The sequence below is a fragment of the Physeter macrocephalus genome, chromosome 2 (assembly GCF_002837175.3).
Source record: "Physeter macrocephalus isolate SW-GA chromosome 2, ASM283717v5, whole genome shotgun sequence".
Classification (NCBI taxonomy): domain Eukaryota; kingdom Metazoa; phylum Chordata; class Mammalia; order Artiodactyla; family Physeteridae; genus Physeter; species Physeter macrocephalus.
Window position 1 is genome coordinate 26,621,689 of NC_041215.1, and position 10,786 is coordinate 26,632,474.

Consider the following 10,786-nt stretch of genomic DNA (forward strand, 5'->3'; position numbering starts at 1 on the left):
GATTGACCTTGAGGGCTTCAATCTAAGTGAAATGAATCTGCACAGAAAGACAAGTACTTACATTTTCACTTGTATGTGCAATCTAAACATCGTAACTGGCCGGCGGAAGTGCTCCGGGTTGTTGCCGGAAGTGGGTGAGGAAAGGTTGTGATGGCGGCCGCGACTGTAGCCGAGAAGCCTGTCCTCCGCCGCAGGTGCCGGTAGACGGCGCGGAGGAACAGTAGCCCCCTGCGGCGGCCGAGGAGCTGGCCGCCCAGAAGCGCGAACAGTGACTGCGCAAATTCCGGGAGCTGCACCTGAAGCGGGTGAGTCGCCCCAGAGGCCCGTCACGTGACTAGGCCCTTACGCGTTTGTGGAGGGACCAGCGCGTGCAGAGCTGGATGAAAGTTCGGTCCCGATGCTTCTCAACCTGGCAACACATTGTAGTCACTTTTGGAAAGGGACATGCTTTCACCAAGTTTTCTTTCACCCCCATCTGTTTTAACTTAGTTGGGCTAGTTTGGGGCTGTTACTAACCACCTCCGTGCTGTATGATTCTAGTAAACGCTTCATTTTACCTAGGGAAATATGTGGAGCTAGAGACTGGAAGAAACTTGTCCAGTAAGAGAGTAGGTTGCCTCTTCATTCAAAAATAATCAGCAAATCTCGGGAAGTCTATAGGATCAGTGGTTCAGCTAGTAGGTGGGGAACTAGATGAGGAGACAACGTTCTAGCTAGAAATTACATTGTAATAAATGCCGTGCTTGAGTTAGGAACAAAGTGCCTTGGGAGTGCAGTGAAGGAGAGATTGGTATAGTTTGGGGGCCCCCAGGGAGTGCCTCGTAGAGGAGGTGACACCTAAAGTACTGCTATAAAGATGAGTAAGATGTTATCAGAAAAATAAAGGAGTTCGAGGAGGAAGTATCTAAGCAGAGGGAACAAATGCAAAGGAAGAGAATTCATATCAAGGATAAGAGTCCAGCAAACAACTGGCTGCCGTTGGAGCTGAGAAACAAAAAAGCAACTCTTGACTGTTTCACCTCAAAAGGGCGTGACTGATAGCTTGGCCACGGTTTCACAAAACTCCAGCATCACTCTGACTATCGCAGTGTGACAAAAACAAAACTGTTCAAACCACAGAAATGACCACACAGCACCCACTTCTGCTAACACCAGTGACAAATACAGCACTAGCCTCACTCCATTAGTCCTGCTTCCTGTATAAAAACTGAAGATAGCCAATCATAGAATGCCCTGGCTTTCTGACAGTGCCTAATCCAGGGCACAACCATGCTTCCTTGAACCTTTCCCTCCAGTCACCTGATACAAACTCAAATCCTGTAAGTGGCTCCTCCTAACACCCTCTCACTGAAATGCCTCCAGTTCCCCATGGTTTGCTGTTTCCTTCAGTGCAATACACCCAACTTTGTTTGACTACACATGCGTTCTTGGTGTCTTCAACTGGAGGGCATTGCCAGAGCCAAGAGTATGTGAGGGATGGTTGTTGAGAGAAATGTTCTGGGTTTTTCTCTTTACCCAGAAGAATTTAATAAAGAATTCAACACACTTATATATTTACTTGGAGGGACTGTGTAAAGAACATGGGGTTGGATATTAAGAGACATGTCTTCCTGGACTAACGGCCACCAGCCTGTAACCCAAGAAACATCTAACTTAAGTTGTCCTTAAGGTGGTATACTCATTTTGTTTTATGCAGTTATTTTATTTTATTTTATTTTTGTGGTATGCGGGCCTCCCTCTGTTGTGGCCTCTCTACAATATCTAAAGAGGAGGGGGGATTTGGGAAAGGTTAGAGATATTATGATAGGTATTAAAGCCCCCAGCCCCAAATTGAGGCTTCTTTTTTGCATCATTCAGGATTAAAAGAGAATTGAAAGTGGAATATCTTTCTCATAATGTAAGACATTAACGCCCAGGCCTTTGGCACAGCAAACCAGTGCAGCTCAATACATTTCTTGACTGTATATAAATGCAGACCTAATTAGGCCGTTTCCTTGCTTAAAATCCGCTGATGGTTCTCTTGCTTTTAGGGTAAAATGGAGTCCCCTTGTTAACTTGTCTTACTTGACCTTCCTCAAAGAGGGAAATATTTGTTTGGATTTATTTTCATGTTTCAGCCGATAGCCTTTTTGCGTTTACGGTTTTAAAATGAAGCTCGTAAATTAAATCACCAGGAAGTTGTTGAAGAAGATAAAAGACTTAAGTTACCTGCAAATTGGGAAGCCAGGAAAGCTCGTTTGGAATGGGAACTACAAGAAGAAGAAAAGAAAAAGGAATGTGCAGGAAGAGGGGAAGACTTCTAGAAAGTGAAGTTGCTAGAGATCAGTGCAGAAGATGCAGAAAGATGGGAGAGGAAAAAGAGGAGGAAAAATCCCGACCTGCGATTTTCAGATTATGCTGCTGCCCAGCTTCGCCAGTACCATCGGCTGAGCAAACAGATCAAACCGGACATGGAAACATATGAGAAACTGAGAGAAAAGCATGAAGAAGAGTTTTACCCAACATCCAACAGTCTTCTTCATGGGACACATGTGCCTTCCACAGAGGAAATTGATAGGATGGTCGTAGACCTGGAAAAACAAATTGAAAAATGAGACAAATATAGTCGGAGACGTCCCTATAATGATGATGCAGATATTGACTACATTAATGAAAGGAATGCCAAATCCAACAAGAAGGCAGAAAGATTCTATGGGAAATATACAGCTGAAATTAAACAGAATTTGGAAAGAGGAACAGCTGTCTAATCCCTTCAGGAACTGTTTAGAAGCTTGAGAATGGAGTGAAAATTTCTACTAGCAAATTGAAGTTCTCTTCAGAGTTACTCCAGTAAACCAGAACTCAGTCTATGCCTTCCCACTCAGCATTTAAAAATAAATGTTTTTTCTTAAACTTCTAAAAAAATAAATAAATAAATAAGCATAGTAACTCATACAAGTAAAGAGCAGAATAGTTACTAGGGGCTGGGAGAGTAGAGGAAATGCGGAAATATTGGTCAAAAGGGTACAAACTTCTAGCTAAAAGATGAATAAATTCTGGGGATCTAATAAGTATAGCATAGTAACTATAAATTAACAATACTTTATTATATACCTGACATTTGTTAAGAGAGTAGATCTTAAATGTTATCACCACAAAAAATAATAATTATGTGATATCACATAAGAGTTAATTAACTTATTGTAATAATTTCATAGTTTACATGAGTATAAAGTCAGTGTTGTATGTCTTAAACTTTTATATGCTGTGTGTCAATAATACCCCTGTAAAGATGGGATAAAAAAGAAAGGAAAAAATATTTGAGGAATTAATGGATGAATACTTGCTAAGATGTTGAACAAAATAGAAATCCATGAGTTTGTACTGAGAGAAAGAAAGGAAGGAAGGAAGGAAAGAAGGAAGGAAGGGAGGGAGGGGAGGAAGGAAGGGAGAAAGAAAAAAAAGAAAAGGAAAGAAGGAAGGACAGAAAGAAAGGAAGGAAGGAAGAAAGAAGGAAAGAAAGAGAGAAAGAAAAGAAAGAAAAAAAAGAAAAGAAAAGAAAAGCTTTTCTTTGCTGTGGAAGGCAAAATACTGTAAGTAGAAGGAATGATGGTTTTCAGAAATCAAGGGCTCAGACTCTTAGGAGAAAGCTTAATGAGGAACGGTTACTTACATAATCTCAAAGTATCTCCTCACATAATACTTTTTTTTTAAACATCTTTATTGGAGTGTAATTGCTTTACAATGTTGTGTTAGTTTCTGCTGTATAACAAAGTGAATCAGCTGTACATATACATATATCCCCATATACCCTCCCTCTTGTGTCTCCCTCCCACCCTCCGTATCCCACCCCTCTAGGTGGTCACAGAGCACGGAGCTGATCTCCCTGTGCTATGCGGCTGCTTCCCACTAGCTATCTGTTTCACGTTTGGTAGTGTATATATGTCCATGCCACTCTCTCACTTCGTCCCAGCTTCCCCTTCCCCCTCCCCATGTCCTCAAGTCCGTTCTCTACATCTGCGTCTTTATTCCTGTCTTGCCCCTAGGTTCATCAGAACCATTTTTTTTTTTAAGATTCCATATATATGTGTTAGCGTACGGTATTTGTTTTTCTCTTTCTGACTTAACTTCACTCTGTATGAGACTGTAGGTCCATCGTCCTCATGACAAATAACTCAATTTTGTTTCTTTTTATTGCTGAGTGATATTTCATTGTCTATATGTGCCACATCTTCTCTATCAATCCATCTGTCGATGGACACCTAGGTTGTTCCCATGTCCTGGTTATTGTAAATAGTGCTGCAGTGAACATTGTGGTACATGGCTCTTTTTGAATTATGGTTTTCTCAGGGTACAAAACATAATACTTTTTTAATTACAAAGAAAACAATGCCAACTTTACAGAGGATAAATCTGTTGATAGACATCACTTTAACCAAGTGATTCATGTTAACATCACCATAATTAGGATAAACTGATACAGTCTGCGTCCTGATATAACGCACCAAGAATGATATCGCATCATGCTGTGGCATTCCTACCAAGTATGTTTAACATTAATCTAAACATGAGAAAATATCACATCAATGTAGATTGGGAACATTTTACAAAATAGTTGACCTGTGCTCTTCAAAAATGTCAAGGTGAAGAAAGACAAAGAAAGGTTGTGGAACTGTTTCAGAATAAAAAAGACAAAGGAGATATGACAATTAAGTGCAATGTACAATATAGTATTGCATCTTGGGCTGAACAAAAACGAAAATCATAAAGGACGTTATTGGAAAATTGAGGAAATCTGAATTTTTTACTGTGGATTACGTGATAATGTTTTGTCTTTGATATGTTTTCTGAATTTTACAATATCTTGTGGCTTTTACTTATACTACAGAAATATAAAGTATTTAGAGATGAAAAATGAGGATGGTGGAAAATAATTAGTTACTAGGAAAAGGAATAGAATGTGAAAAATAATTATTTAATCTGTGAAGATTTACATACTTCTTGAAGTCCAGTTTTTTTCAGTATCATTATTTGTTGAATATAAACCCCATGCAGAACCCATGTGAGGTAGAGAGGGGTCATAAATATAATAGGAATGGTTCTTACCTTCAAGATGGTTAAAAAGTGATAGACAAATATATAATTGTAAAATGTTCTAAGCTATTTATAAAGAGTTAGAATTGAGACTGTGGCAAAAGAACAGCCTTTGAAAAAAGTTTTTAGATAGATTGTCTTTGGCCAGTCTCATCCTCCCAGTATCAGTAAAGAAACCTATACGGAAAATTGGTACAAGGCGATACACTTTCTTAACCATATCTAAAAAAATGCCCATGCCTATGAACTTTGCACTGTATCACATATTAATATGATACCCTGAAGCAGACTCCAGTAGAATCCCTTCAAACATACCACATCACCTTATAAATGAAAGAATTAATGTGTCTTAGGAAGGCAACTTTCTATTTGATCCAGAATTATTTTTGTCTAAAAATGTACTTAGACTAACAGATACTGTGGTCTGAACTTTACCTCTAATTAATTTGTTCGATAAAAGGTTGATTAAAATATATAAAGCATTTGGACATAATAGGGAACAGTTACAGAAAACTCATTTTTGCTTCCTGCAAGAGTCACTCCTCTTAATTATCTAAATAATTCCAATGAATGACTTATTTATTTTTTGGGTAATTGCTTCTATTCAAACTTGACCCTCCATGGGCTGTCGACCTATAAGCCCTGAGGATTACAGCTGAAATAATTGTTGAGGTTATTGTTTAGTTTAACGCTAGTTTAACTCAGAGATACTCATGCCTCATTATGTTTGTTAACTGTATTCTGATCCTGCTCATCTGATTAATCATGATTTATTGGGAGCAGCCTTTTTCTTTCTCTGTGTTTACTTCAGTCCACAGAGCATAAAGGAGGGGGGCTCTGATGGATTTGATGCTTACTGTAGTTGTTGGTCTCATACTTAATCAAGATTTTATTTTAAATTTGGTCCAAAGAATAAAGAGTTGTCAGATTTTTCTTTATGTACTCGAGTGAAGTTTGCCTAAATTCTTCATATCAGTAAAATCTCAGATTAATTGGTTTCTCAGACGGTTGTAATGCTTCTCTTTCCCAGTTGCATTCCTTGAAATGAAAATATTTTTTCTAACCTTCTAGCTGTAGGGAGTTTGCCAAAGACAAAGTTGTTAACAAAGATTTTAATTTCTGACCTATGATTCAACTTTCCTTTCATCTTAATATAGTTAATATGAATGCAGTATGTCTCAATATGGCATTTAATATGTAAAGGGTGAAAAAAGTAGAAACTCTATTGTTTTCAAAGAGGTATTTTTTTCTAACTTAGATAAAATTACATAGAACTTTTTTTCTAAATTACATTAATCTATTCATATACACATGTTTGCTTTGATGATATAACCTGTGTTCTATTCAAGTTTAAAATTATTTGATAGGATGTTTTCAAGGTAATATCAATGGAATTGAATTTAAAGTTATAGAGAGTTCTAGAAGAGGTTTCTGTTCAGGGGAGTCAAAATGTGAAAAGAGAGAACCACATGGAATCTCAGTTGGAACTGAAAAACGTGTAGCCTGGCTTTTCTTTTTCTCTCTACTCTTATTATTAATTCTAATCCTGTCAAAACAGGATTAGCTGTCATTAAAACTCAGACAGGAAACAGCTGTCATTAAAACTCAGCCCTATTTCTTTTTAAAAAGCAAATACGATTTATTGATGCTAGAAACGTCAATAAAACAAAAGTACATTTGACCCTTGGACAACATGGGTTTGAACTGCATGGGTCCACTTATACGTGGATTTTTTTCAATAAATATATACTCCACGATCTGAGGTTGGTTGAATCTGCAGATGCAGACCCACTGGTACAGAGGGCCAACTGTAAAGTTATACACAGACTTACAACTGTACTGGGGAGTCAGAGCCCCTATCCCCAGGTTGTTCAAGGGTCAAATGTACTTCTAAATTAATTTTGTTATTGTCATGGTACACTGAAATGGGATTTATTCTAGTTTATGTATCTGAAATTATTGTATTATACAAAAGGGTTAGAAATGAAAGACTTAAGCAAGACAGTGATGAAGATGCTGACAGTAGCTGATGTTATTTGAATACTCACTGGGTGCCAGCTACATGCATTTTTATCTCTTAATTTTCATGGCAACCCATTGATGGCAAAACTAGAGTTTAAATAACTGATTCAAATACAAGAGAATAAAGACAAGAATCTAGGAATAAATCAAATTTGAAAAATGTCTAAATTAAACCTCGAAATTCAATTTGGCAAATTAAACCTCCATAATATTTAGTTCAAGAATTTATAATTAGATTAAAGATGAAATTAAATTCAATATAGAATAATATTTAATAACAAATGCGTACTCAGCATTTTAAATAAGAAATATAGATTTCATACTGCAGATAGAATTAGTCTACTTTTAAACATGTATATCACCACTGAAGTTTGCGTTCAGCCACATTTATCAGAACACCACAAATAGCGGTGGCTTAGGCATAGTTGGTCCTTATTTCTCTCTTTTGCAAAAGAAATCCCGAGATTGGCATTCGGGGCAGGTATGGGCAGCGGTCATCTATTTCCTGCACACTGCTTATCTTATTTCCTGCACTTAATACTTATCTTCCAACTTGCTGCTGGAGTTCCAGTCACTGTGCCTGTGTTCCAGGTAGCAGAAGGGAGGAAAGACAGCAAAGGAAGTATACTTCAGCTCCCTGTAACCTTTTAAAGAGCCTACTTGGAATCATCCTCAAAAAACTTTTGTTTACTGTTCATTAGCCAAGCACTTTATCACATGGCCACACTTAGTTACAAGAGATTCTAGGAAATACATAGTCTGTACCTGGACATATTTCTACCCTAAGTATAATTCTTTTTTCTTTTTCTCTTTTTTGACATTTTAAATATATGCAGTTTATTGACTGTCAAATACGTTTCAGTAAGTATGTTTAAAAAAAAATTAAAAGGGGGGAAATAAGCCAATATTAACAAGAGCAATAATGAAAAGATCACTTTCGGCTATATTACATGAGACAAAACAGCCTCTAAGGTAAAAATAGTCATTAGTATCACTAAGGTAAATGTGTAATGATGAAAGTTCAATACCTGTTAGACATTGTATGCCTAATAATATAAACTTACAAATACATATTGTAAGATATAAAAATATGAAGTTATATGCACAGATAGTCTCGGAATATCTTTTACCTCAAATTCCAAGGGATATTGACAAATCTCCCATTATAGTGGAATTTTTCAATATATCTCTCTCAATTATTGGCATGTTAAGTAGACATAAAATTAGTGAGGAATAGTGCAATTAATATGGTTGATTTAATGGATGTAAGTAGACTTACCTGCTCTAAGTATAATTTTTGGGTGTCCAAATAGCAGTCTCTGTCCTGGCATTGAATGTACAATTTGCATTAAATGTACAATGATTTTAAAAATACACATACACATATATGCAAAAATGTATGTATTATAATACATATGTAATAACTGTATATGTATGTGCATATTTCTATAGTTAGAATTGTTTAATTTAGTTACACTTGCTTTAGTATATTCAGTAATGGTTATTTATCAGTGGAACATATGGTTTATTTTCTTTTTTTAGCTTATAATTTAAAAACATTTGATCTTATATAAGTGTACATTTAAAAATAACAAGTAAGTTTTAAAAATAATAATTTTGAAATTTATAATGTTTATTCAGTGTTTTTCCTTAGATTAACCCTTCTAGCATCAGTCACTGTTTTTCTAAACCATACATGTTAAACGTTAAGGTATTATTTTCAGGTCTTTTGTCAATATCAGAATGTCTTTTATGGCACTAGGAAGTTGGAAATATGTTCAAATCATTCTGTCAGTGTTACTTGGACTGACATTCTCTTTTATGGTATGGTAAGAATTGTTTCTTTGTTTATTTTTATTATTCCTGAACCAAGAAACTTGGCGATCATATGAATGTACTCGCTTTTCAGTTGAGAGTCAGATGTCCAACTTTAGGGATGAGATAAATCGATGTGTTCTAAAATGACCCCAAAACCCCAAGACGCATGCCAGGAATAAGAGAGTAAATTTATGTTTCTAAAAATCTCAATAACAATTGCTATTGTTTCCTTGAGTATAAGGTACTCTTGTTCATGAATGTTTTGTAGTTTGTAGAACTGTACCTCAAATGTCTATCCTAACTAGTAATAGTGAGTGGTTACTCAGTCGAAAGGGATAGATACATAATTTTTAAAGCCCTTTTGTACAGCTGTTCTTTAGAATTTTAAATTTTCTTAGTGTGTTCTTCATAATATACCTTAATTGTAAATGTTCTTTTGAAAAGTGAAACTAAAATTTGGGGAAGGGAAAATACTTTTAAAGTCAGAGCCTCTTCTCAGTTCACTAGTTTATTAAATTAGAAATTAAAAGTAGAAGAAACTGACAAGGGAATTGGGTCATACTATGGAATTACTTTCAAAGCTACACACAAAAGTAAAACTGTGTCAAAATCATAATTAGTGTTTGCCCTTGAATTGTCCTTGTTAATAGAAGTGGAACAGTGGAAAATACTGCATAGAAGCATTGGCTGGAAATAGTGCATTTCATAGCCAGTAAATCCCAACCACATTAGCAGAATATAATTAAGAGGAGGGTCTATAATTTCTGTGGTTTGAAAAAAAGCAAAGCACATCTTTTTCTGCATTTCTGAATTGCATCTTGGAATCAATTGAACCTATGTCATCCAGAATTTCATTGCCATTAGTTAAAAGCTGTATAGGAATTATTTTATTTTTTAAGTCTTCTAGATAGCCCAGTTTTGTTGAGCATAAAAGGCAGTGGGTCATACTGTTACTTTGGTGAGTCATTTCCACTTTGGATATTTCTAGTGGGTACTTAGGAGCATTATAGGGAACCCTTGGCGAAGAAGTAGGGCTAAGCGGACCTAGAAGTTCAGAGATTTGCCTTGGAGTCATGGCAAATTCCTATTCAGCCTTGAGCATTTTTAAATATGATGGTTTTTCTGTCCCAACACTTTCTATAATCCAATTTATTTCTTGCCTTTTTTGTTAAAAGAAAATAAATTTGCCACATATTTCTTTTTTTTTAAACATCTTTATTGGAGTATAATTGCTTTACAATGGTGTGTTAGTTTCTGCTGTATAACAAAGTGAATCAGCTATATGCATACGTATATCCCCATATCCCCTCCCTCTTGCGTCTCCCTCCTTCCCACCCTCCCTATCCCACCCCTCTAGGTGGTCACAAAGCACCGAGCTGATCTCCCTGGGCTATGCAGCTGCTTCCCACTAGCTATCTGCTTTACATTTAGTAGTGTATATATGTGAGTGCCACTCTCTCACTTCATCCCAGCTTACCCTTCCTTCTCCCCGTATCCTCAAATCCATTCTCTACATCTGCGTCTTTATTCCTGTCCTGCCCCTACGTTCATCAGAACCATTTTTTTTCTTTTTAGATTCCATATATATGTGTTAGCATACGGTATTTATTTTTCTCTTTCTGACTTACTTTACTCTGTATGACAGACTCTAGGTCCATTCACCTCACTACAAATAACTCAGTTTCATTTCTTTTTATGGCCAAGTAATATTGCATTGTATATATGCACCACATCTTCTTTATCCATTCTTCTGTCGATGGACACTTAGGTTGCTTCCATGTCCTGGCTATTGTAAATAGAGCTGCAATGAACATTGTGGTACATGACTCTTTTTGAATTATGGTTTTCTCAGGGTATATGCCCAGTAGTGGGA

General features: G+C 36.4%; 1 protein-coding gene and 1 pseudogene across 2 annotated transcripts in view; both read left to right on the top strand.

Annotated features, from left to right (window-relative positions):
- Positions 1-10,786, top strand: part of DPP10 (dipeptidyl peptidase like 10) — a 685,210-nt gene that overhangs the window by 94,257 nt on the left and 580,167 nt on the right. The window lies entirely within an intron of this gene.
- On the top strand, positions 151-2,896 carry LOC102984603 (pre-mRNA-splicing factor SYF2-like; annotated as a pseudogene).